We start from the raw sequence: 22,257 nt of genomic DNA, 5'->3' as shown, positions 1-22,257 counted from the left end.
TCCTCCACCAAGGCTACACCTCCTAATCCTTTTCAAACAGTTCCAGCAATTAAGGAACACATGAACCTAAGAGGGTTAGTCCCATTTAAGCCACCATACCCATAAACACATACACACACACACACACACACACACACACACACACACACAAAACAAGAAAAAACAAGATCCTTTTTCAAACAAGTTAGAAGACAAGGACCTATACACAAGTTGTCTTTGACTTCCCAAGTTTATCCTTTGACCTGTATGTCCATGTTGTGCTATACATGCTCCCACCCTCATACATGTGCATGTGTATATTATACATGAAGAAAGAAGAAAGAAGGAAAGAAACAATTTCTATTTAACAAAATTCTTAAAACATGGGAGAAGGAGCTAGAGAGGTAGCTTCTGGGGTTAAGAGCATATACTACTCTTTTAGAGGACCTGAATTCAATTCCCAGCACCCATATCAGGGAACTCACAGTTACCTATAACTTCAGATCCACGGGGACCTAACTCCTTTGGCCTTTGTGGACACATGAATTCCCATGCACATACCTACACCAAGATAAGATACACACAGACAGAGAATTTAAAACGACAAAAGTAAATCTTAAGAAAACGACATGGTTTTTAATGAACCTAACTCCACATAAATAAACTTTGATGTAATTTGTTACTACAGACTCTTCCTATAAGAAACACTAAAAAGGCATATTAGTCTCAAGTAAAAAGCTATCAGCTCATTAGTGAAATGTGCATGAAAGTGTCAGACAGCTGCATACAAAGTCGCAAGTTAATGTATCATTTGGTTATGACTCTTGTTCCCTCCCTGAAACGGGATAATTTTATGAAACAAGTTGTTCACATTTATACTGATGAGGTATTAAGATACCACGGTGGCGTTAGCAGCATAGGGTAGGGTATAGATGTATAAATGCAGGATTTTAGGACGTACATTTTTGAAACACACACCTAGCCAAATTGGTCAAAGAAGAAATAGAAACACTAGAGAGCTTCAAACTAAAAGGAGGAGATGAGGGAGAGGGGGTACTCCCTGAATTCTCCCCAAGACTTAAAAAACTAACACTACATATCCTAAATGCTTCCAAAATAAAAGATGTAAGAAATAATCCCTAGTTTATTGAGAGGCCAGCGTTGTTACAACATCAAGCCAAAGGCATCACAAGAGCACTGCAGACAAATTGTCTCTTATGAATAAAGGTGGAAAAATCCTCATCAAAATACTAAAAATTTGAGTTCAGCAGATAATACAAAGAACAATACAAGTCACTAGAAGACAATGAATCAAGGGAAATCTAGTCGAGTCAGAGTCAGAAAGGACATTTAAAAATTCTAGCCCTCTCTCCACACAAGCAAAACATGACTGAAAATGTGTAGAGAGTGGGGACAGAAGGGCCAACTTGCAAAAAAGTAAGGAACTGCAAATAGAGTTCTCTTACCAAGGAGAATACAGGTGGCCTATAGGTACCTGGAAAGATACTGAGGCTTCTCCGTCTCTGCAGGGACATTTAAACAATGAAGAGATGACAACTTAGACCAGGAGTTCTCAACCTGGGGGTGCGTGACCCCTTTGGCGGTCAAATGATCCTTTCATAGGGGTCGCCTAAGACCACTGGAAAAGCACATATTTACATTATAATTCATAACAGTAGCAAAATTACAGTTATGACATAGCAACAAGAATAACTGTAAAAAAATGACTATGGTCGGGGGTCACAACACAAGGGACCGTGTTAAAGGGCTGCAGCATTGGGAAGGTTGAGAACCACTGTTAGGATGGTTACAATTTAGAGAAAGGGAAACAGCCTCGTTGGTAAGGATGGGGAGACACTGAGACCTTGTGTGCTGACACCGATGGGAGTGCACAACCATACAGCTGCTGACTGACAGGGCCTGTGGTTCCTCAGAACTTAAACAGTCCCAGTGTTCTCTCTATGAGTTACACACCCAAAAGGAGTGGAAATGCTTGCTAGACAAACTGTACATGGGTACCCAATCATTTTAGTGTCACAACACAGATGCCCTCCAGCTGGTGACTGGGTGAGTAAATTGTGATATATCTAAATAGTGACGTCCATAAAATATTGATTTCACTTTTAACTTTGTATCCGTGTGTGTGCGTGTGTGTGTGTGTGTGCGCACGTGCGAGCTAACAGAGGCAAGAAGAGGACATCAGATCCCCTGGAACAGGAGTTAAAGGTAGTTGAGAACTACTGCCAGTGGGTGCTGGGAACTGAATTTGTATTCGATAGAAGTAACAGAATGAGTTCTTGACCAGTGAGCCATCTCTCTGGCCCTACAATGAGTTCTTAACTAGCTATAAAAGAAGGGACAAGGTACTGGTCTACCTTCTGAGACATACTGAGCTTCTGAGACATACTGAAAGGCAGAACGAAAACCCAGCTTGCACAACTCAAAGAACACATCAAGCAAAGGTAAAGACATGGCAGAGAAATTGTCTTCTCGCCTTCCTTAAGGATGAGGAGAGAAGGGATGAGGAAGGAGGCTTCTTCTGGGGGAAGGAGGGGAGGAACGAGCAAGTTCTATAACTTCATAGCCCTGATGTTTGCACGAGACTTTAAATATCCTAAAATAAAATCCACCAAACTTTGCATGTTTAACTGGTTAAAACAGTGAATTCTATTTTATAGGGATTTCATCTTAATTTAAAAAAAAAAGGCTTTTAAAAGTATAGCCTTGGTGGGTTACTGGCAAATTTGAAGACTTAAGGCCTCTGTCTGCAGTTGGCTTACCTACAGCAGCTGCTCAGAGATCAAATGACTAACCAGTAATAAGAGTATGCAGGTGTGGACCGGCACCACCATCATCAAGCCCAACTTAGCTGCCAGGCACAGCAGGCACAGTGCCCAGGGTCCGTAGCACATTTGAGAAGCCGTAAAAATGATTTAATTTTAGTTTATCTTAAAATCAGAATTGAAAACGAATATATAGTCATAAATCCAGTACTAATCTTTCTACCAACAGCCATAAAGCATGATTTGAAGTGTTTTATTTTAATGATGGAAGAGATCCAGGAAGACGAACGTGCCTCGGGACCACAGAAGTCAACACGTGGCTCTGGCCACACAAGCAGAGTTAAAGAGACACAGATGGACTCAAGAGGTTCTTAGAAGATAACAATGGATGGGTTGGTGGCTAGATACAGGATCTCACAGCTGGGTGGGATGCTGGTGTTGACTACTGAGGTGGGGACCCATGGGAGAAGGCTGGAGGAAGACAAGAAGATGAGCTCATGTCTGGCCCGGAGCTATCCAAGGCGCTGGAGAAGAGTCTGTGTAAATAAACAGCCCTCACAACTGCTCTTACAGATGGCTTCCCTCCACACGCTTCTTTGGATACATTGTTTCACATTTACTACAGAGACCGGAGAAACTAGAACAAGCGTCATTTTCTTGTTTTTTTTTTTTTGTTTTTTTTTTTTTTTGTTTTTTTTTTTTTTTTGCTGAAATGTGCAAATGCTAATGTCATGTTAGTTAAAAATAACTTTAAGGAAAAAACCAAAACACATACAGATAATAACCCAGCTTCCTTTTGCATATCAAGGCAGATAAAGCTACAAGAGCTAATAATAAAGATAACCTCGTATATTCAACAAGCCACACTACCTATGTCCACATGGGTGCTGCGCCGGGCGATGAAACTCAACAGCTGCCGACTGGATTGAGCTACAAGACCAGGATGAAACAAGTATCTTGCAAGTGTTCTCATGGGGTTTTACAACCCAAGCATTGTTTTTTTTTAATTAAGAGACGTGATATGAATTTGACGACTTTATCGACACCTTCAATAACTCCAGATAGCATCTAAAGTTCATGTTTTCAAAACAACAAACCCTTTTGTTACTTAGGTTACACGTGGTAAGGTGACATATTTTAAAATTTGGAGAGAAAGCCTATGTCATTTGCAAACCACACGTACATACGTAGACACACAAAGACACAGATAAACACACACACAGAGACATACACCAACACACACATACGTATACATACACACAGATACACACCGACACACAAAGATACACACAGATATGCATACAGATACACACACACACTCACAAAGATACACACCAACACACACACAAAGATGCACACATACACAGACACACAGATAAACACAGACACACACACACATACACAGACACACAGATACATACAGAGACACACAGATACATACCTACAAACACAACACACACACACACAGAGACACAGATACACACCTACACACACACAAAGATGCACACTGACACACACACAGATACACACATGCATACACACGCACATACACAGAGAAAGACACAGATACACACCTACACACACAAAGATGCACACTGACACACACACACACACACACACACACACACACACACGCACGCACGCACTATGACTCCTAACTAGACCCTCAGTAATAAGATACAACCTGGCCCATCATATCCCGAAGAGCAACTGAACAAGGTGAGCAGCTCTGGCCCTGAGAAACTACATCGTTACTTTGACAATTCCTTTTTCTTGAAAGATCAGTGGAAGCATGTCCTTTGTAAAAATTAATTCTATGCTAAGACTTTTTCATCTGTAAATTTCTTCCTGACAGTTATTAATTTGGGGCCCAACCAGGGCCACAGAGTCTCACCACATTAAGGTCTAGCCAACTTTTTCTTCCTTTTGGCTCTGATGCCTGGGGGTCACGGTCAGGACAGAAAGAATTAGGCAGAATGTAGGTCAGTTCACCAGGTGATAAATTTGCCCCTTCCGTTGGAGCCTCTGAAGTTTCTGAGGCTAATGGGATGGCAGGTGCTATTTTGACCAAAGATGAAAGGAGAGAATCTTCAAAGTCCACAGCCGCCTGGCGCTTGAGGTTTGAGAGCACCAGGTGGAGGGGCAGGAAACACAGGTTCTCGGTTTTAAGAGAAGTCTGCTGTTCTAGAAGCAGCCAGAAATGAAGAGGCCACCTCTGACTGCATGGTTCTTTTAAAAAGCAGGAGGAGAAGGCAGGGAGCGGAGAAGCTGGACCAAAGGGTTTGCTTGTTCTGTGATGAGCGCTGAACACAGAGTCAAGCATTGGATTCCAGCCCCACGGCACAACACTAAGTCAGTGTGCACAGCGGCAAGCATTTTGTCTCTTTGGGCCTCTGTTTCCTTGTTTGCAGATGAGGGTTTAAGTCCCCATCATAGGTGTCATTAGATGTCCTCGTGTGGTTTTAGTTGCTAGAATGATAGACTTGAAATGGTGTGGTTTATAAAGAAAAGAGGTTTATTTGGCTTGCTCGCAGTTCCGGAGGCTGGAACGGAAGAGCGGAAGGACACGGCACTGGTGAGAAGGTGAGGGACCTTCCTGCTGTGTCACAAGGTGCTGGAGGACATCACACAGTGACATGTTTATCCCTGGCTTTTCTTATGAAACCACCAGCCCCACAATGGGCTCCCAGTCTGTTGACCTCATCTGATCCTAATCACCTTCCCACCGACCACTTCTAAACACCATCATGTAAACTGAAGATTCTGTTTCCGACAGTTGAAGACTAGAGGCCATGGCAGAGAGCTTCTAGAAGATTCTTGACAGTGACTACCAACTTTCTATTGGGTGTTTTTTTCATCCAGGTTGGTAATCTTGTCTTCCTGTGTTATATAATGGGCAACATAATGATGTTCTATGTCCCTATCCTATGAGTGTGTTTCCTTATCTAGCAAAAGGGCTTGCTTGAGGTATAATTAAGACAAGACTCTTCAGATGGGGAAACTAATCTGATTTGCCCTGGCAGGCCTGATGGAATTACAAGATTTCTTCTAAGAGGGAAACATGGCAGAGGGGAGAGAGACAGAGAGAGAGAGAGAGAGAGAGAGAGAGAGAGAGAGAGAGAGAGAGACACGGAGACAGTTTTACTGCTATTGGCTTTGAAGATGAAGGAGGGGACCACAAGCTAAGGAATGCAGGTGACCCCTAGAAGCCAGAAAAAGGAAGGAAATGGATTTCAGATAGGGTTTCTCAAAGGGAGGGAGAGCTCCACCAGCCAATTCAAGCCTTCTGACTTTCATAGTTGCTGTATAAGATTCTGTGGGGTTCCAGACACTGTTTGAAGAAGAGTACAACAGCAGTAAGAGTCAGCCCCTGTACTGTCTGTCATGGTAGTGCGTTAAGTGCCACAATCGTGGCCTGGTTAGCTATCTCTCTTGTCCCCAATCTTATGTCACCAGGGCTGCTTCTGGTCTTGCAGAGATGAGTGCTGATTTCCTTCTTGGTGGCAGAGGTTCCAGAAATGCCTCCTCTATGATCCTGTCCCTCCTTGAAGTGACATCTCATATTGACTAAGAGATGAGGGGTGATTAACAACCAAAAAGAAGATGGTAAGAAGGGCCAGCTGTGGTTTCTGGAGAAACTTGGATTCTTCACCTCCAGCTCTTCTGATAGATGAAGAAGACCATCCCTCAGAAGGTAGGAGAGTTTGGCAGAGTCCAGCAGCTGCTCTGATTTGGCTCTGGCTTGTTTCAAAGGTGTATGGGCTAGAGGTGTGGTCCCTGCATGGCTATGAGAGGTACTAAAATGTGGGATGTTTAAGAGGCGGGGCTGTCAGAGTCAGGGTTTGTGTTCCTGCACAAACATCAGGACCAAGAAGCAAGTTGGGGAGGAAAGGGTTTATTCAGCTCACACTTCCACATTGCTGTTCATCACCAAAGGAAGTCAGGACAGGAACTCAAGCAGGTCAGGAAGCAGGAGCTGATGCAGAGGCCATGGAGGGATGTTACTTACTGGCTTGCTTCCCCTGGCTTGCTCAGCTTGCTCTCCTATAGAACCCAAGACCACCAGCCCAGGGATGGCACCACCCACAATGGGCTGGTTCCTTCCCCCTTGATCACTAATTGAGAAAATGCCTCACAGCTGGGTCTCATGGAGGCATTTCCTCAACTGAAGCTTCTTTCTCTGTGATAACTCCAGCTTGTCTCAAGTTGACACACAGAACCAGCCAGTACAGGGGCCTAGTGGAAGAATAACATTGTGCTACCACTGACTTCCTGCTTCAGCTTATAACCCTTCAGTCTCCTACCTCCTCCTTCCACCATTGTGAGGCCACCCAGCACAGAACAGTCACTGGAACTGAGCCGACGATGCTGACATCATGCTCTCCTCTTCCACCTACCAAACAAACCTCTTTCCTTTATCAGTTATTCTGTCTCTGGCAGTTTGTTAAAACAACAACACTATGCAGAAGTGTCCCATGTTTTAATCTCTGTGAAGAGAAGATACTTGACAGTCAGTCAAGGGCAGTGGAGAACAGCACAAGCCCACCTCACTCAGGCAGAGAGCATCCTTCTCCCTCCCTCTCCATCACTGACACGACCAGGCTCCTCAGAACTCATCAAATGAACGGCTAATTCTTGCCTTATTTGGTTTACAAGATTTTTTTTTTGTGACTACGGGAAAGGGGAGTTAGCACATAAGGATCATCCATTGCATCCTCCCCTCTGAATGTGTACAGCAAGAACAAAAATGATGGACACTGAGTGGTCGCCGTAGGCCAGGTACCGTTCTAAGACCTGCATGTGTTTTCCCTTCTCCTTGTTGCCTTCTAATAAGGAAGTACAGAAGTCATTATCCCCCTTTCTATAGATGAAAAGCTGTCTTCGAAACAGTTATCTACGCTCCACATGAACCCAGCTGTGCAATAGCAAGGTGGTACCCTCGTCATTAAGTGCACACTAACTCATGTCCCTCAGACTTCAAAGGACACTGGCGACAAATATCTGACTGGGAATCTCACTCAGGCTTTTCAGAGGAGGATCTAAGTTCCCTTCAGTCATAATCCAGGTCTATGTCTTCTAGGGCTGGTCTTCATCTTCTTTCTTCCTCTACCCAAAAGACATCTATAATCATATGATCCTAATTTTGTGCCTTTAATGTCTATGTGAATTTATCTTAACTACATACATTTCTGAAGAGTGTATTTTTGAAATTTGTCTTAACTTGAAAGGCACAAAACTGTATAAACAGAAAAAAAGGGTGTATTTGTGTATGTGTGAGTGTGTGTGAGTGTGTGTGAGTGTGTGTGAGTGTGTGAGTGTGTGAGTGTGTGAGTGTGTGAGTGTGTGAGAGTGTGTGAGTGTGTGTGAGTGTGTGTGTGAGAGTGTGAGTGTGTGTGAGTGTGTGTGAGTGTGAGTGTGTGTGAGTGTGAGTGTGTGTGAGAGTGTGTGTGAGTGTGAGTGTGTCAGTGTGTGTGAGTGTGTGTGTGTGAGTGTGTGTGTGTGTGTGTGTGTGTGTGTGTGTGTGTGTAAGGGGGAATCTTCCAGAAGTCATTCACTTACAACATGAACTAGGTGAAGGCCAAAGAGAATCCAGTTGTGGCTCTATGTTTGTAGAGTTGTTTCCATTGAGAAATTGTTTTCCAAATATTTTCGGAGCCACCAAGGGAGACTTTCAAAGAAGAGAGAAGAAAAGGAACCCGGTGTCTCGTTGAAAGTCTTATTAATTTGGGAATTACTGTTGACAATTCAGAAGAATTAATGTGAGATTTAGAATGGAGATTTAGAATTGAAGGAAATTCGGAGACATTCACAAGAGGAGGGCTCCAGTGGGAAGCCTGAAAAGACATCTTAAAAATAATGATGTGGGAGGGAGAAGACGGAGGGAGGGAAGGGAAGGGGGTGGGGGAGAATTGCCAGCTCCACAATCTTTCTTACAGGGCCAGGGTGGTAAACCAGGTTGGTTATTAGCCTGGCAGGTGGAAAGAAAACCCAGCGCTGGTAATTGGGGAAATTAGCACCCAGGATGTAATTCTTCCCCATTTGATGTTCTTCGGAGGAAATAAAAGCATTGTGGAAGTGGCTCCACGAGAACCTTTACAATTTCACGGAAGCATCGGGTGACTCAAGAGGCTTTTGTGACTGCAAAACTGTTATTTAAATCATTTCCTGAGCAAAAAGTTTGGAAGAAGATAAAGAGCCAAGAGCCAGCTCCGCTATTGGCGCCGGGAGGACTAGAGCCTAACAGCTGGCTGTGGCTCTGAAGGCAACGCCGCTGCTTTTCAGAGGGGCTCCCTGCGCCAGTCCCCTCCCAAGCCCACCTCCGTGATGTAAAGCCAGAACTGCAAAGATCCAACAGAGTGCCCTGGAGCCCAGGGTAGGAACACTAGGAAGGACAAAGAAATGCAACACGCTTTCTTCTCTAAGGGATTTATATTAAGGACACTAAGGTGTGTGGCCCATAAAGGCTTTTAGTCCAACAGCCAAGTGCGTGCGTCAGCATCCTCTGCAAGAGGCAATCAGAACTAAGAACAGAAAGCAATTTTACTGCAGGGTGGTGGCTACTCAAGATGTACAGGACGCTCTCAGTTCTGAGACAGAATAGGTTCAGTCATGGCTAGACCAGATGCTTGGGACTTCTTACAAATCAGGAACCATGGCTTTGTAAGGCCACTGAGTTAGGTCTTTGACTTTCCGTTCCTGACACAGAACGTGCCTGGTTTATCATGAATATTTTTTGTTGGGCTGGATGCTGCTCGAACTATAAACATTTGGGACTTTATTAACAACAGAGCCCATTTCTCTTTTCTTTTTAAACTACATGTGCACTTGGTAACCCCTCAACCCCCAACTGTACATTGCCAGGCCCTTTTGTTGTGAGCACTAGGATATAGGTGTTTCTCATTTGACTTGATTTGTTTGTTTGTTTTTCTTATCTGCCTGCAGTCCATTCATTCTAACAAGAGGGATTTCATAAAGACAGTTTCTTTCAAATACACCATGCACTTAGTTCATATTCAAACCCATACTTTCTCCCTGCTCTCTGCTCTCCCCTCTCCTTTCTCTCCCCTCTCTCCTCCCATCTCCTCCCCTTTCCTCCCCTCCCCTCTCCTCCCTCCCTTCCCTTCCCCTCTCCTCCTCCCCTTCTTTCCCCTCTCCTCCCTCACCTCCTGTCCCCTCCCTTCTCTTCCCCTCCCCTCTCCTGCCTCTCCTCCCTTCCCATCTCTCCGCCCCTCTCCTCCCTCCCCTCCCTTCCCCTCTCCTCTCCTCCCCTTCTTTCCCCTCTCCTCCTTCACCTCCTGTCCCCTCCTTTCTCTTTCCCTTTCCTCTCCCCTCCTTCCCCCTCCTCCTTCCTCCTCCCCTCTCTTTTCTCCCCCTCCCCTCCCCTCCCTCCCTTCCCTCTTCTCCCTCCCCTCTCCTCCTTCCCCTCTTCTCCCTCCCATCTCCCTCCCTTCCCTCCCCTCCCCTCTCATCCTTCCCCTCTTCTCCCTCCCATCTCCCTCCCTTCCCTCCCCTCCCCTCTTCTCCCTCTTACTTTCCCTTTCTTACATCTGGCTGTCCTTGTCGGGTTCCTCCCTGGTCCCTCCAGTTTCCTCTATGGGTGTGTGATCCTGCCCACTTACAGGATGACAAATTGAGTGTCATTTGAAGCAGTTACAATGTGTTCAGAGTCTGCATTAAGTTTCTCGAGTTAATTAAATAACCTCTTTTTTTTAATGCAAAAAAAACCTCACAAGCTTTATTAAGTTAGAAAATTTACAACCAATTGCATAATCAATAAAACATTAACAAACATGTCTCTCTCTTTCTCTCACACGCACACCCCAAATCTTTTATATTGATTTTCACATTTTTACAAAACCTGTCTGTGACCTGGGGGTGGGGAGGGGGTGGGCTCCAACACTTCCAGTAAAATGGATATAACACCATTAGCCAAGCTTGCACGGGATTCGGGGCTGACACTGCTGTATTACTAATGGTCCTGAGCCGGTGCCTTTCATGTTTATGTAAATTCATCTCGCTCATTTCTAAAGAGGGCATTTTTTTAATCTTACTTTCCCCCTGAACCTGAAAGGCACAAAGATGGATAAGAAGAAAAAAAAAAAAAAACGAGAAAGCCAGGAAGATTTTGCTGAATGAACTGACCTCTGACCTCAGCATATTTAAAGTTCCATCACAAGAAGGTTCCTGCTAGGATTTGTTTTCTCTCCCCATTTCAGTGGTAGCTGCAGGGCACAGGGCCTGGGAGCACAGGGTAGACCAGAGGCTTACCTCCTGCGTGCGCGCTAAGCCTGAGGTTTGATCTCAGCGCTGGAGCAAAACGGCTCCTTAGTAACGAAGGCTCTCGAGATGGGGCAGCTTTAGAATCATTAATAATTCACCTGGCTTAGAAATCGGAACGCAAAGGCTTCCCATTCGTGCACAGGCCTTTCAACAAAACCTCGGAGCAGAAGCTTCTCAGTCATTCAGTGGGACCGAAACCACACTTGCTGTGTTTTCCATTGTGTACGTAGAGCGGAAGGGCAGCCTCCAAGTCCTGACCCTCAGTTCAGGCTGGGTATCCCTCCTCTAAAATGCTTGGGATTGGATGTTTTTCTGACAATTTTTTCAGATTTGATAATATGTGGAAGGATGGCTCGGTGGGGAAGAGCACTTGTTGCTTTTTCAGAGGTTCAGTTTTTGGCCCCCACACAATGCCTCACAGCTATCCACAACTCCAGTTCCAGGGAATCACTGTCTTCTGACCTCTTAGGGTATCAATGGTACACACGCTATACATCCGCGCCAGCAAACACTCACATAAAATAAAGTGATTGATTTTAATCATCCATTTATGTTTGATCGTACATGTGCCTTGCAGAAAATTTCATATAATGATTTTAATGCACCTACAGCCTTTGATTGCATCTGTCGTGTGAGCTTTAGTGTACACTGTTCTTTCTCCCCCCCTCTTGTTTATTTTGTTTTGGGGGTCGCACTAGACACTGTGTACATATTATATACTCACCAGTTAGTCTTGGAACTCGCTATGTAGCCCAGTCCGGCTTCAAACTCACAGGAATCGTCTCTTCTCTGCCTCCTGACTGCAGGTATTAAAGGTGTGAGTCACCACACTCAGCCTGGTGTGACAGTTCTACGTCCGGTTTTGGAATTTGGCACTGGGGATGTTCAACCTGTCCCCTGTAAATAAAAACTTCACTTAGCAAAGTGAGTCTGACATGAGGTCAGAATGAATCGCTGGACACAACCGTACGTTTAAGTTCCTGGGAAAATGGAGGCGGGAGCTAACGTGGCAAAGCTATAGGATAGGCCAAGGGACGCCAGAGCTCTCCAGGAGCTGCAGCGTATGAATGAATTCTCCTTCAGAACCTTCATGGAGCATGGCCTGCTAAGTCACCTCTGGCAGCTTTTCGCTGTTTTAGAACAGTTTGTTCTCTAAGACCTGGTCTAATAAAGCCCTGTGTTAATTAAATGTATAGCCAGCAAAAACCTTAGGATTTGTTCCTGCTTCTAAGACAGTTCTTATGAATAAAGAGCCTCAAACACAAGGACAGGAAGTAACCTTCTCTGGAGTGCCACTACTGTGTCTTGAGCCCCCAAACAGACACTGAAACTCCTATTGATTAAAAAAGAAAAAGAAAAGAAAGGAAAAAGGAAGGAAGGAAGGGAGGAAGGGAGGGAGGAAGGAAGAGCAAAGGAAATGTGGGAAACCTCAACAGCTCAAAAGAGAAGGAATAAAACTGTTAAAATCACCCAAAGTCCCTCTGTTGACTCCTGACTGACTATCTTAGGGTTGTGATTGCTGTGATGAAATACCATGCTCAAAGCAACTTGGGGAGGAAAGGGTTTCTTCTGCTCACAGTTCCATATATCAGTTCACCATCAAAAGCAGTGAGGCAGGAACTCAAGCAGGGCAGAATCCTCGAAGCAAGAGGTGATGCTGGGGTCATGAAGGGGGCCTGCTTACTGACTTGCTTCTCATGGTTCACTCAGCCTGATTTCTTATAGAACCAGGACCACCAGCCTAGGAATGGCATCACCCCCAATGGTCTGGGCCCTCCTTTATTAATCACTAAGAAAATGCCCTACAGGTTTATAAATAACCCAACCTTATGGAGGCTCTCAGATGACTTTAGTTTGTGTCAAGTCGTCGTAAAACTATCCAGCACACTATCACTCTCTCAAACATCTTGCCTGCATATATTTCCCTTGAAAAGGTATGTTTTTAGCATTCTTTGGGATTCTCAGATTCCTAGTCTCCAACACAGCACATAGAATTTCCATACTAGCTGTTTATTTTCCTGAGGAATTCCATGGAGACACTGGCAAGACAACAATCCTACCATCCAAAACAGTTACCGCAATTGTATACAAAAAGAAGAAGAAAAGAAGAGGAAGAAGAGGAAGAGGAAGAGGAAGAAGAAGAAGAAGAAGAAGAAGAAGAAGAAGAAGAAGAAGAAGAAGAAGAAGAAGAAGAAGAAGAGAAGGAGAAGAAGAGGAAGAGGAAGAGGAAGAAGTAGAAGAAGTAGAAGAAGAAAAGGAGGAGGAGGAAGAGGAAGAGGAGGAGAAAGGAAGGAAGGAAGGAAGGAAGGAAGGAAGGAAGGAAGGAAGGAAGGAAGAAAAAGAAATTTAACTCTACAAATGCCAGGCTGTGGTCTGAGGATAGACAACGTATGTTCTCATTCTTCTTGTGTGGGTCACATATCTGTACTTCCGGGTACCCCAAAACAGTAAGGAGTCTTGTCTAGGACTTCCCAAACTGCACTAGTTCAATGGATGCATCTTATGATTTACTGTTGAATTTTGTTTCTTTCTTCCTCTTCCTGGTTACAAACAGAGCTGGGAAGAGCATTCTGGTACCTATATATTTATACTTGGGCTTGATTGGTTCTTGAGGATATAATCTAGAAACTGAGTTGGTGTGTCAAAAAAAGCACATTTAGCAAGTACAACTTAACATCATTTGATGTGTTTTTCCCTTCACTGTAACTTAGCCCTGAAGTCAGTGATTCTTTAAGCCTCTCTCCAGGCAATGCATCTTCTGAGCTGCCACTCCTGACCCTCAAGTAGAGGATGTTCCCTTCTCTCTTATTGTCCAGAATCCTGTTCTGTCCCCTCATAGGCTCCTCCTCTGTTCTGTGAACTCCTAGAACTAGCGGGGAGCACTAGCAGAGGCCGGGAAGGAGTCTATCTGTTCACAACTAGGCTCAAAAATAAATGTTAAATGCATCTGTGACTAAGACTTCTCAGTAGATTTTATAGGTACGTTAAGTTGATTAAATAACATCTACCAGGATGCTTTTAATATAAAACATAAAAAAGCATGTCCTGAGAACAGAGGGAAGTGAGAGAATTTCTAGTCATTTGTTAATCTTGCTTATATTTATGACATTATTTCTAAGACGGAGTCTCACTGCCTAGCTCTGACTGAGCTGGATCCTGCTATGTAGACCAGGCTATCCCAGAACTCCCAGCAATCCACCTGCTTCTGCCTCTCAAAGACTGGGATCCAAGGTATGTTCTACCATACCCAGCTTATACTGACAACATATAAATATATGTTGTAAAAAAATGGCATAGAAAGTGAGTGTCCACAGAAGTTGATGGGAACGGTTATGAGATGCTGTCATCAGGTTTAGTTTATGCCTTCTGGGGCTTTCGTAAGCATTTTACCTGCTCAATCCCCCACACCAACCTATGGAAGGTTTGGGAAGAGAATGGAATATTGCAACACGCCTGGACTTCCCGTCCCTCCCGTCCCTCATATCCTAACAACTGCGTCTGAGGGAACTTCCACAGATGCTGCAAGAAGGAGGACATCTTGGAGCTCGAGACTGGCTACGAGGTTCTACCTTAACCTGGTCTTTTCTCATAAAATGATATGCCACAGACTGGAAAAGTAGTTAGGAGTAAAATGTTCGTTTGGCTCTTAGTTCTGGAAGCTGGGAACCCCATAAGCGCGGTGCTGGCAACCGGAAAGGGCCTTCTTGTCCTATTGTGATGTGGCGGAAGGCACATGGAGAGACAAGAGAGTTCACACAAGGGGCTAGCTCAGCTCTATCTTCCTCTTTTCACAAAGTCACCAATGCTATTAATGGGAGTCGCACCCTAAAATCATCTTTCAAAACACCTACTTTGAAATACCGCATTAGTTAGTATTATACTTGTTGGCTCCAAATACCTGGCGAGAATCAGCTTAAAGGAAGACGGATTTATTTTGGCTTTGGTTTGAAGGCACAATCCATCATAGAGGGGAAGGCAGAGTGGCAGGGGATGTGAGGCTGTTTGTTGACATCTCAGTGAGCTGGGAAATACAGACTTAAATAGAAAGCTTGCCTGGGCTATGAACCCCAGACGCACCGCCCATTTCCCCTAGCTAGGCCACACTTCCCAAAGGCCTTACTACCCTACTACTTCTCCAGACAATGCCATTATCTGGAGACCAAATATTAAAACACACGAGCAATATATATCAGTGTGTAGCCTGGCAAGGGAGGAATAATTTTTTTTATTTTTAAAATGTGGTATTATTATCATGATGACAGTGATGCTGTGTGTGTGTGTGTGTGTGTGTGTGTGTGTGTGTGTGTGTGTGTGTAGGGATAGTGTTTACATGCACTGCTTGAAGATGTATCTCTGTCCTTCTGTCCTTCCTTGACTGCCTAAGGCACCTTCTGATTGGTCAAAATAAAAATCCGATGGCTAATAAGCGGAGGCAGGATGAGGAGGCGGGACATCACACACACACACACACACACACACAAACACACACACACACACAGACAAACACACACACGCACATACACACACACACACACACACACACACACACACACACACACACACACACACACACACAGAGGAACTCTGGGATATAGTGAAGTGTAGGAGGTTTGCCACCCGGACCTGCAGGAAGTCAGTCATATGAAACTGAGGAGAGGTAACCAGCCTTGTGGCAGACACAGAACAGTATTAATGAGTTAAGTGAATTACGAGCGAGTCAAGAAATAGGCTTAGCCTACAGCCTAGCATTTGTTAATAAATAATAAGCCTCTGAGTTGTTATTCGGGAACTGGGCCAAGGGTGGAAAGCCTGAGGTCCTGAGGTTAACTCTGTGTGTGTGTGTGTGTGTGTGTGTGTGTGAGTGTGTGTGCGTGCGCACACATCTCATACTCTCCATTCCACAGGGCTCCAGGGGTCAAACCCCAATATCAAGGCTTGTAGGACAAATTTTTCTACCTGCTGGTCCATCTCACTGGTCCCTGTAAAGTGGGACTGCTTTAGACGCCTGTTCCTTGGGGACAGCAATAGAAATGTTGTCATGTACCTCAACCACCCCTTCCCTGGCATTTCTCTGGTTTCTGATATTGGCAGATCATGCCAATTGGCAGGTAAAGATTACTAAATCTTTTCCTTAATCTGCCCGGCTTCCCAAGATCTTCCCCATGAGGCTGTTGTGTTGATTCGGTCCTGGAGACACCAGTTGGATCAAACTCTATGGGGCTGTCATTCTGAGGTCACCACATGTAGTATCCCTACCATTGTATGTGGTACACAATAGAGCCCAAACAAAAACGTGTTAAATAGATCAACAAATGGATTGAGTGGGTAAAGGCTCTGGTGAATAAGGCCGAGGGTCTGAATCTGACCAGTGGGACCCACATGCTAAAAGGAGAAAACCAACACACGTATGACTTCCACATGTGTGAGGTGGCATGTGCATGTCAACACACACACACACACACACACACACACACACACACACACACACACACACTCACACTCAGACTGAGGTCTGGAGGTCTGGACTATAGTGTGCTGTGCTATGGGACACCTGTGCTAAGTTTGGCATCAATGTTGTGACCTCCCTGGAGAGGGGAACCCCGAGGTTGCCTAGGGAAGGAACAATCAGGTCAAATAAACCCATTATATGAACCCAGATATAACTTCTGAATCCTTTTCGGCGCAATGCTTCTAAAAGCTCCTGCCGACTGATTGGATTTGGCAGCAGGAGGATCCCAGTTCGCTGTTACTGCTTTAAGGAAACACAGTTAGGATCTGCCAACACAGAACACATTTGCTCATCTCTGCACAAGTTGTGTGTGTGTGTGTGTGTGTGTGTGTGTGTGTGTGTGTGTGTGTGTGTGTTGAGAACATGCATAATGTATATGCAAATACAGTTTGCTTAGAATACTCGATTCTCTACCGCCCTCCCTCCTACCCCATCCCTAAATATACAGTTTCATGAAAACCACACCTGTGACTGCTTACGGGGATGGGAAAGGCTCCAAGTTACCCTCTCCAATTTCTAACCCTCGCCTACGAATTTCTAAGCCGTGCTTCCTGTAATAAACCACAGGGCCTGGCAGAAAGGTGCAAAATATTTATATCTGGGCCTAACAAAGTTTTCATTGGCTTCCTCACGCAGAGTTCCTTATAGCCACGTTTGTGGACTCCGCTCTTTCGTATCTCCCTCCCAGTTTGGCTTCCTACCTCTGTCTCCATTGCTTCCAGCTCTTCAGGATGTGTGAAGACTCAGACACCACGAGCACTGAAGTAGACATCAGGGAATCCCAGGAGTGGTTAGCATTTTCAGCATTCCTGTGAAAACCAACTGGAAAAATGAGCACGGGAAGAACAGACAGAATTTTTATGTGGTGTCTTCGTCTCCCAGGATCTACTCCTGCTACATAACATCAGGATGAGGCGAGAAATGTGATGTTTTTCTTGCCATTTGGAAAGGACAATTCCAAATTAGTCTTCTTTCGAATCCCTTTCCCCACTGACCTCTCCACCAAAAAAAAAAAAATAAATAAAAAGGGCATTGGATCAGAAAGCTGGGCTCCCAACCAAGCTCAGGAAGAATCTTCCTGCCGCTCCTCCCCTATCGTGTCTCTCAGAAGCTTTTGGACCACCACAGAAAGGACCTAAAATGACTTCATCTCACCATCTTCAGACAGCTCTTCTGAGTTACGGCTTTGGCAGTGCTGGCAGTGCAATCATTTGTCCCCACACCTGTGACTTCTTTGACTAAAAAGATAAAATCTGGGGATTGAGAACATGGTGGAGCAGTAGAACCATTGCTTAGCGTGCATGGATTTCCCTGGGTTCCACATGTAGGACTGGGGAGAAACATCAGAAGCTAAAGCCCTTACTTTGGCTGCTTTCATGTCCCTGAGACCCTGATATCTATCTGACAGACACATCTTACCAGAGACAAGTTTTATGTTGGCTCATGGTTTCGGAGAGAGTCCCGTCCCTTGTGGTAAAAAAGGCAGGATGTAGCTCATAGTCACGGGAGCATGAGACAAAACTCTTCTCATAGTGGCTGGTCAGGAAGCATAAAGAACAAGGTGGGAACCAAGGGCAGGTTCAGTCATAGGCTTGCCTACAGTGACCAACTTCTAGCCAGGCCCCATGCCCAACAGGTTCTGTAGCCATCTACCCCTTCAAGCTAGGAACAGGGTTACCAGTGTGGTTGCATATGCTCAAAACCTGAGCTCTCAAAGGGCATTTCATATTTAACAACAATGGTCAGAATGTAAACTATCTCTGGCAGCAATAAAGGAGAAGAAAGACACACGTGAGACATAAGCAGTCGTTGGATTCAGTTAAGACAATGACTTTGGCTCAGTAAGAGAGTCTCAACTGAATACAGTTTGGCTATAAATTTTATGGTGAGATTATGAGTGCCCTATGGGAAATGCAAAATACTCTTTGTTAATTATAGTTTTGGAAAATGTCATTGCAAACGTATTTAAAGTCCATTAAACACTGTCAGAGTTGACAGGATCCCTTCTGGTGTCGGCTGGGCAAAAGCAAAAAGAAAAAAAAAAATTCCTGTCCATTTGGGTTGATGATGTGAATTAGAGTAGCTGAGATGGTCAAAAGGCTACTGACCCCCCCTGGAGAACAAGAACTGTTCTTTGTTGAAAGAAATGGAAGTTAAAAAGTAATGCTGAACTTTTGGAAAGTTTGGAAAGACGGGCCTTTTGGAAAGCAGAGATCTGCAAAATTCTCTACTGCATTTATTGGACAAAGCCATGAGGTTGCCAAATCTGGCCCTAGAGAGGTGATGGAGAGGTCCTGGTGAAGATCTGGACGCTCGCTCAGTTTCTGAAGGACAGTGGCCCTTGTTGAGGGAGGAGGCATAATCTCAGAGGCGACATGGCGTCTGAGTCAGCTTTGGGCTGGTTTTCTCACAGTTTTTTTTTTTGTTAATGTTTATGAGTGCTGGAGTGTTCATTCTTTCTCTCCAGTTTCAGACACCCGGGAGCAGCAATGCTCTGGCCAGGCCTTCTAAAGAGGTTCGTGGCCAAGTGAAACACGAAATTTCGGAGCCAATTTGAAAGACAATTGGTCCTGGTAGACTCTTGCCTTACTAAGGGGTGGGAGTGAAATTGGGCACATCACACATCCCCGGGGCTGGGAGAGGATTAACGCTGCCATAGAATAGGGGAGACTTGTCACACAAGCAGGGGACGGGTGAGCCTCGCGGAGAGAAACTGTCTTCTGGGGACCTGACAATAAAAAGATCACAGCCCTCTCATCAAAACCTCAGAGAAGGCCATTTTGCAAAAGTCTCACGTTTTCATCTGTGAAATGGGTAACACCTCCCTCGTGGGACCGTTTTGAGAATTAAATGCCAATCAAGTCTCTTTGGAGCTGTCCCCATTTTCATCATTATACAGTAAGAAATGACTGGTGATCGTAAACATGTGCCCCTACTGTGTGCTAGGTTCGGTCCTACTGTTTGCAGGTGGACACTCTCACTGTCTTGATGAGATGTGTGGCTGAAAAGAGATACCGAACGAACCCTTGATCTCTAAGGCTGCTAGACCAAGGAGAGGGTGGGAGCCACTGAGGTTCCCCTCGGATAGATACAGTTATCCCAGTGGGTCATCCTTCGTCTTGGAGCCACCGAGGGAAGACGTCGACAAGCTGCTGCAGCTGCTGGATGCTGCTGCTCCCCAAGAGGAAGACTTTATTGCTTTTCTTTTTTTCTAATTGAGAACTTTTTCTTCAATCATTTTACGGAACATATAAAAGCCAGCAGAGATCAAGTAGGATGAAGCGGAGTCAGAACCACTCTTCCAGATGTGAAGAAGCACATCTGCTTTTTGCTTAAGCAGTGGGAGCTAGGGTAGAGGATTTCCACTGGCTTTAGGGGTCAGAGACAGCACCCGAGAGGCTCCCCTGGGTGACCACACCCCTGGTAAGTGAGAGACTCAGCTTCAGATCTAACTGCCCATCACCAGCCTCCGTCCATCTTCTCCCCCTTAAGCTCCTCCTCCTCCCTCCTCCTTTCGTGACCCCCTTCTTCTGTTTCCCTGCTCCTCTTCTGTCATGGTATTGCCATGGAAAATAATAAAGATGCTCTCTCATAAGGGAAAAGTATAAATCTTGGGGTAGGTGGAGATCATAATTCCAGAAACAGAGTGGAACTCACTCATGATCTTCTCACGTTCCAAAGTGCACAGGGTTCTTCCCTGTGACGCCATCTCCCGCACACACCTTATGGCTGCTGTCCTGGACAGAGGAAAAGTGGCAACTATCCTAACATTAGTATTCATAACTTATGTTTATGCTGACCTTTAAGATATACATTCATATATATTATATATAAAAGTCTATCTATCTATCTATCGATCTATCTATCTATCTATCTATCTATCTATCTACCTACCTATCTACCTATCTATCTACACTTGGTAATAGCCAGACCTCAAATGTATAGTGCCTTCTCCTAAGGGACCCTGCAGGGCATCAAGGAGGCTCAGCTGGATGGCTCTTCTCATTTCATGACTTCTAAATGACACCTACTGGGGGAGTCAGCAGAGGCCAGGCATCTGCCCATTCCTTATGATTGCCTCTGAGCTCAGAAGAGCATGACTCTAGCTGTCATCAGAACTCCTCTAGGATACCTGTGACTCAGGTGTGAGTACAGAAGGGGCCACTCGGGGGATTAACGTCAGATCGGCACAGTGACAAACTTGGGGTCCCATGTGCTCATCCAAACACAAATTCATTGTTCCTCCTTTCGGGGACCGACGTGAGAGATAAAGGCCTGATACCATGAAGCAGGGGTCATGGGTGGTATGTAGTAGGAGGGGTGGGCATTGACTCAGTTGGTACGAAACATGTTTGCAGAACGCAGGGTCTTTATCCCCGAGAGCAAGGGACAAGCCTGTGCTTGTACGGATGGCCATTGCGTCTGAGGATCTAGATGGTTCGGAGGAGTAAGCAGGGTGGAAATGACAGAATCTGAACCACTCTGGGTGGGGGTGATGGTGGAAGGAACATAAGGAAAAGAAGGTAGAAAAGAAGGCTTTGAAAGGAGGACCCGAGACTAGCAGGGTTTTCCTCTTGTGCTTTTGGAAGTAGTAGTAAGCGGAGAAGACGGCGGAGAAGCCCCAGGAGAAAATACACTGGCTGTGTCTGGAGGGGAGGAGGTGGGTGGTGACTGTTAAGTATATTTGCTGAGGAGCAGCGCTTCAATGCCAGCGAATATCCACCCATGTGGATATTTGGGCTCCACTAAATATCCACCCATGTCATTGTGCTATGGAGAGCTCCCAAACCACACTTAGAGGTACACACACTTGAGAGAGCGATTAGGAGACAGAGGTGAGGTACGGAGTGAGGAATCCACCAAGAGGCGTCCAGAATGGGGTGCAGAGTTAAAAGAGAAGCTGGTAAGGTGTCAGGTCTGAGTTCAGCAAGGCTGAGTCCCAGGGTACCCAAGAGGCTGATGGGGTCCAGGATGGACCAGAGCAGAGTGGAATGCCTGGGAGACTGGGGTGTGGAATGCATGAGAAAGTGGCTGCAGGACTCAGTGCTCCCCTGGGGTGCAGATCATTTAATGGTCTGCAAATGATTTAGCATCCCGGTTAGGGTTCCCAGGGTAAAGCAGCTCCATTCCCACCACAGAGGGCTGTGCTGGCTGACTGCTTACATGGACATGGAGCCACCATGCTGGGGAGCTCTGGCCTGGATGGGGCTGGAAGTGACACTGTGGCAATTGCTGCTTAAGAACCAACAGCAATTATTAATTATGATCTGAACAACAGGCAAGGTCACGCATAATTGCTTCTTTTGCCTGGAAAACCCATTTCTCAAGCATCTCATTAGTCTTGTACTTGTTCTTCTTACTACATGTTTCTTTCTTTTTTCTTCTTTCCTTCCAAAGTCAGCTATACGTTTGAAAAAGACAAGAGAGGAGAACTGTGACATCTACAGTGAGAAAGATATTCAGTTGTAGCTAGGAAGTGGCAACATTCAAATTTGTCTCTTTTTTCCTCTTTACCCAAACTATGATCCTGAGGTGAGATTTGCTGTATTCAGCTGTTTGGAGCTAAACCAAGGTGCTCTGAACAGCATGCCTGGGTAATGGAAAATGTTATTAGGTTTAGATGAAATTATTTAATAGCATTCAGAAATACTATTAAAGGACCACGTGTGTAGCTCAGTAGGTAGCCTAGCATACACGAAGCCCTGG

General features: G+C 45.1%; 1 long non-coding RNA gene across 16 annotated transcripts in view; it reads left to right on the top strand.

Moving 5' to 3' along the window:
- The first annotated feature begins 4,885 nt into the window (after nucleotides 1-4,885).
- The window catches only part of LOC102551899 (uncharacterized), a 37,285-nt gene continuing 19,913 nt past the window's right edge, over nucleotides 4,886-22,257 (top strand). For 3 of the 16 annotated variants that reach the window (XR_015641539.1, XR_015641542.1, XR_015641538.1), the window contains exons 1-2: nucleotides 4,886-5,624; nucleotides 6,239-6,456. This is a non-coding gene — a long non-coding RNA (uncharacterized LOC102551899). Of the gene's footprint in view, nucleotides 5,625-5,911; nucleotides 6,119-6,218; nucleotides 6,457-17,187; nucleotides 19,975-22,257 lie in introns of those variants that run through there. The other 13 variants (XR_015641540.1, XR_015641544.1, XR_015641550.1 and 10 more) reach the window with 11 other exon arrangements.

This window comes from Rattus norvegicus, chromosome 17 (genome assembly GCF_021556685.1).
Source record: "Rattus norvegicus strain SHRSP/BbbUtx chromosome 17, alternate assembly SHRSP_T2T, whole genome shotgun sequence".
Lineage (NCBI taxonomy): Eukaryota > Metazoa > Chordata > Mammalia > Rodentia > Muridae > Rattus > Rattus norvegicus.
The sequence above is the reverse complement of the archived record's forward strand: the minus strand, read 5'-3'. Positions and strand labels throughout refer to the sequence as shown.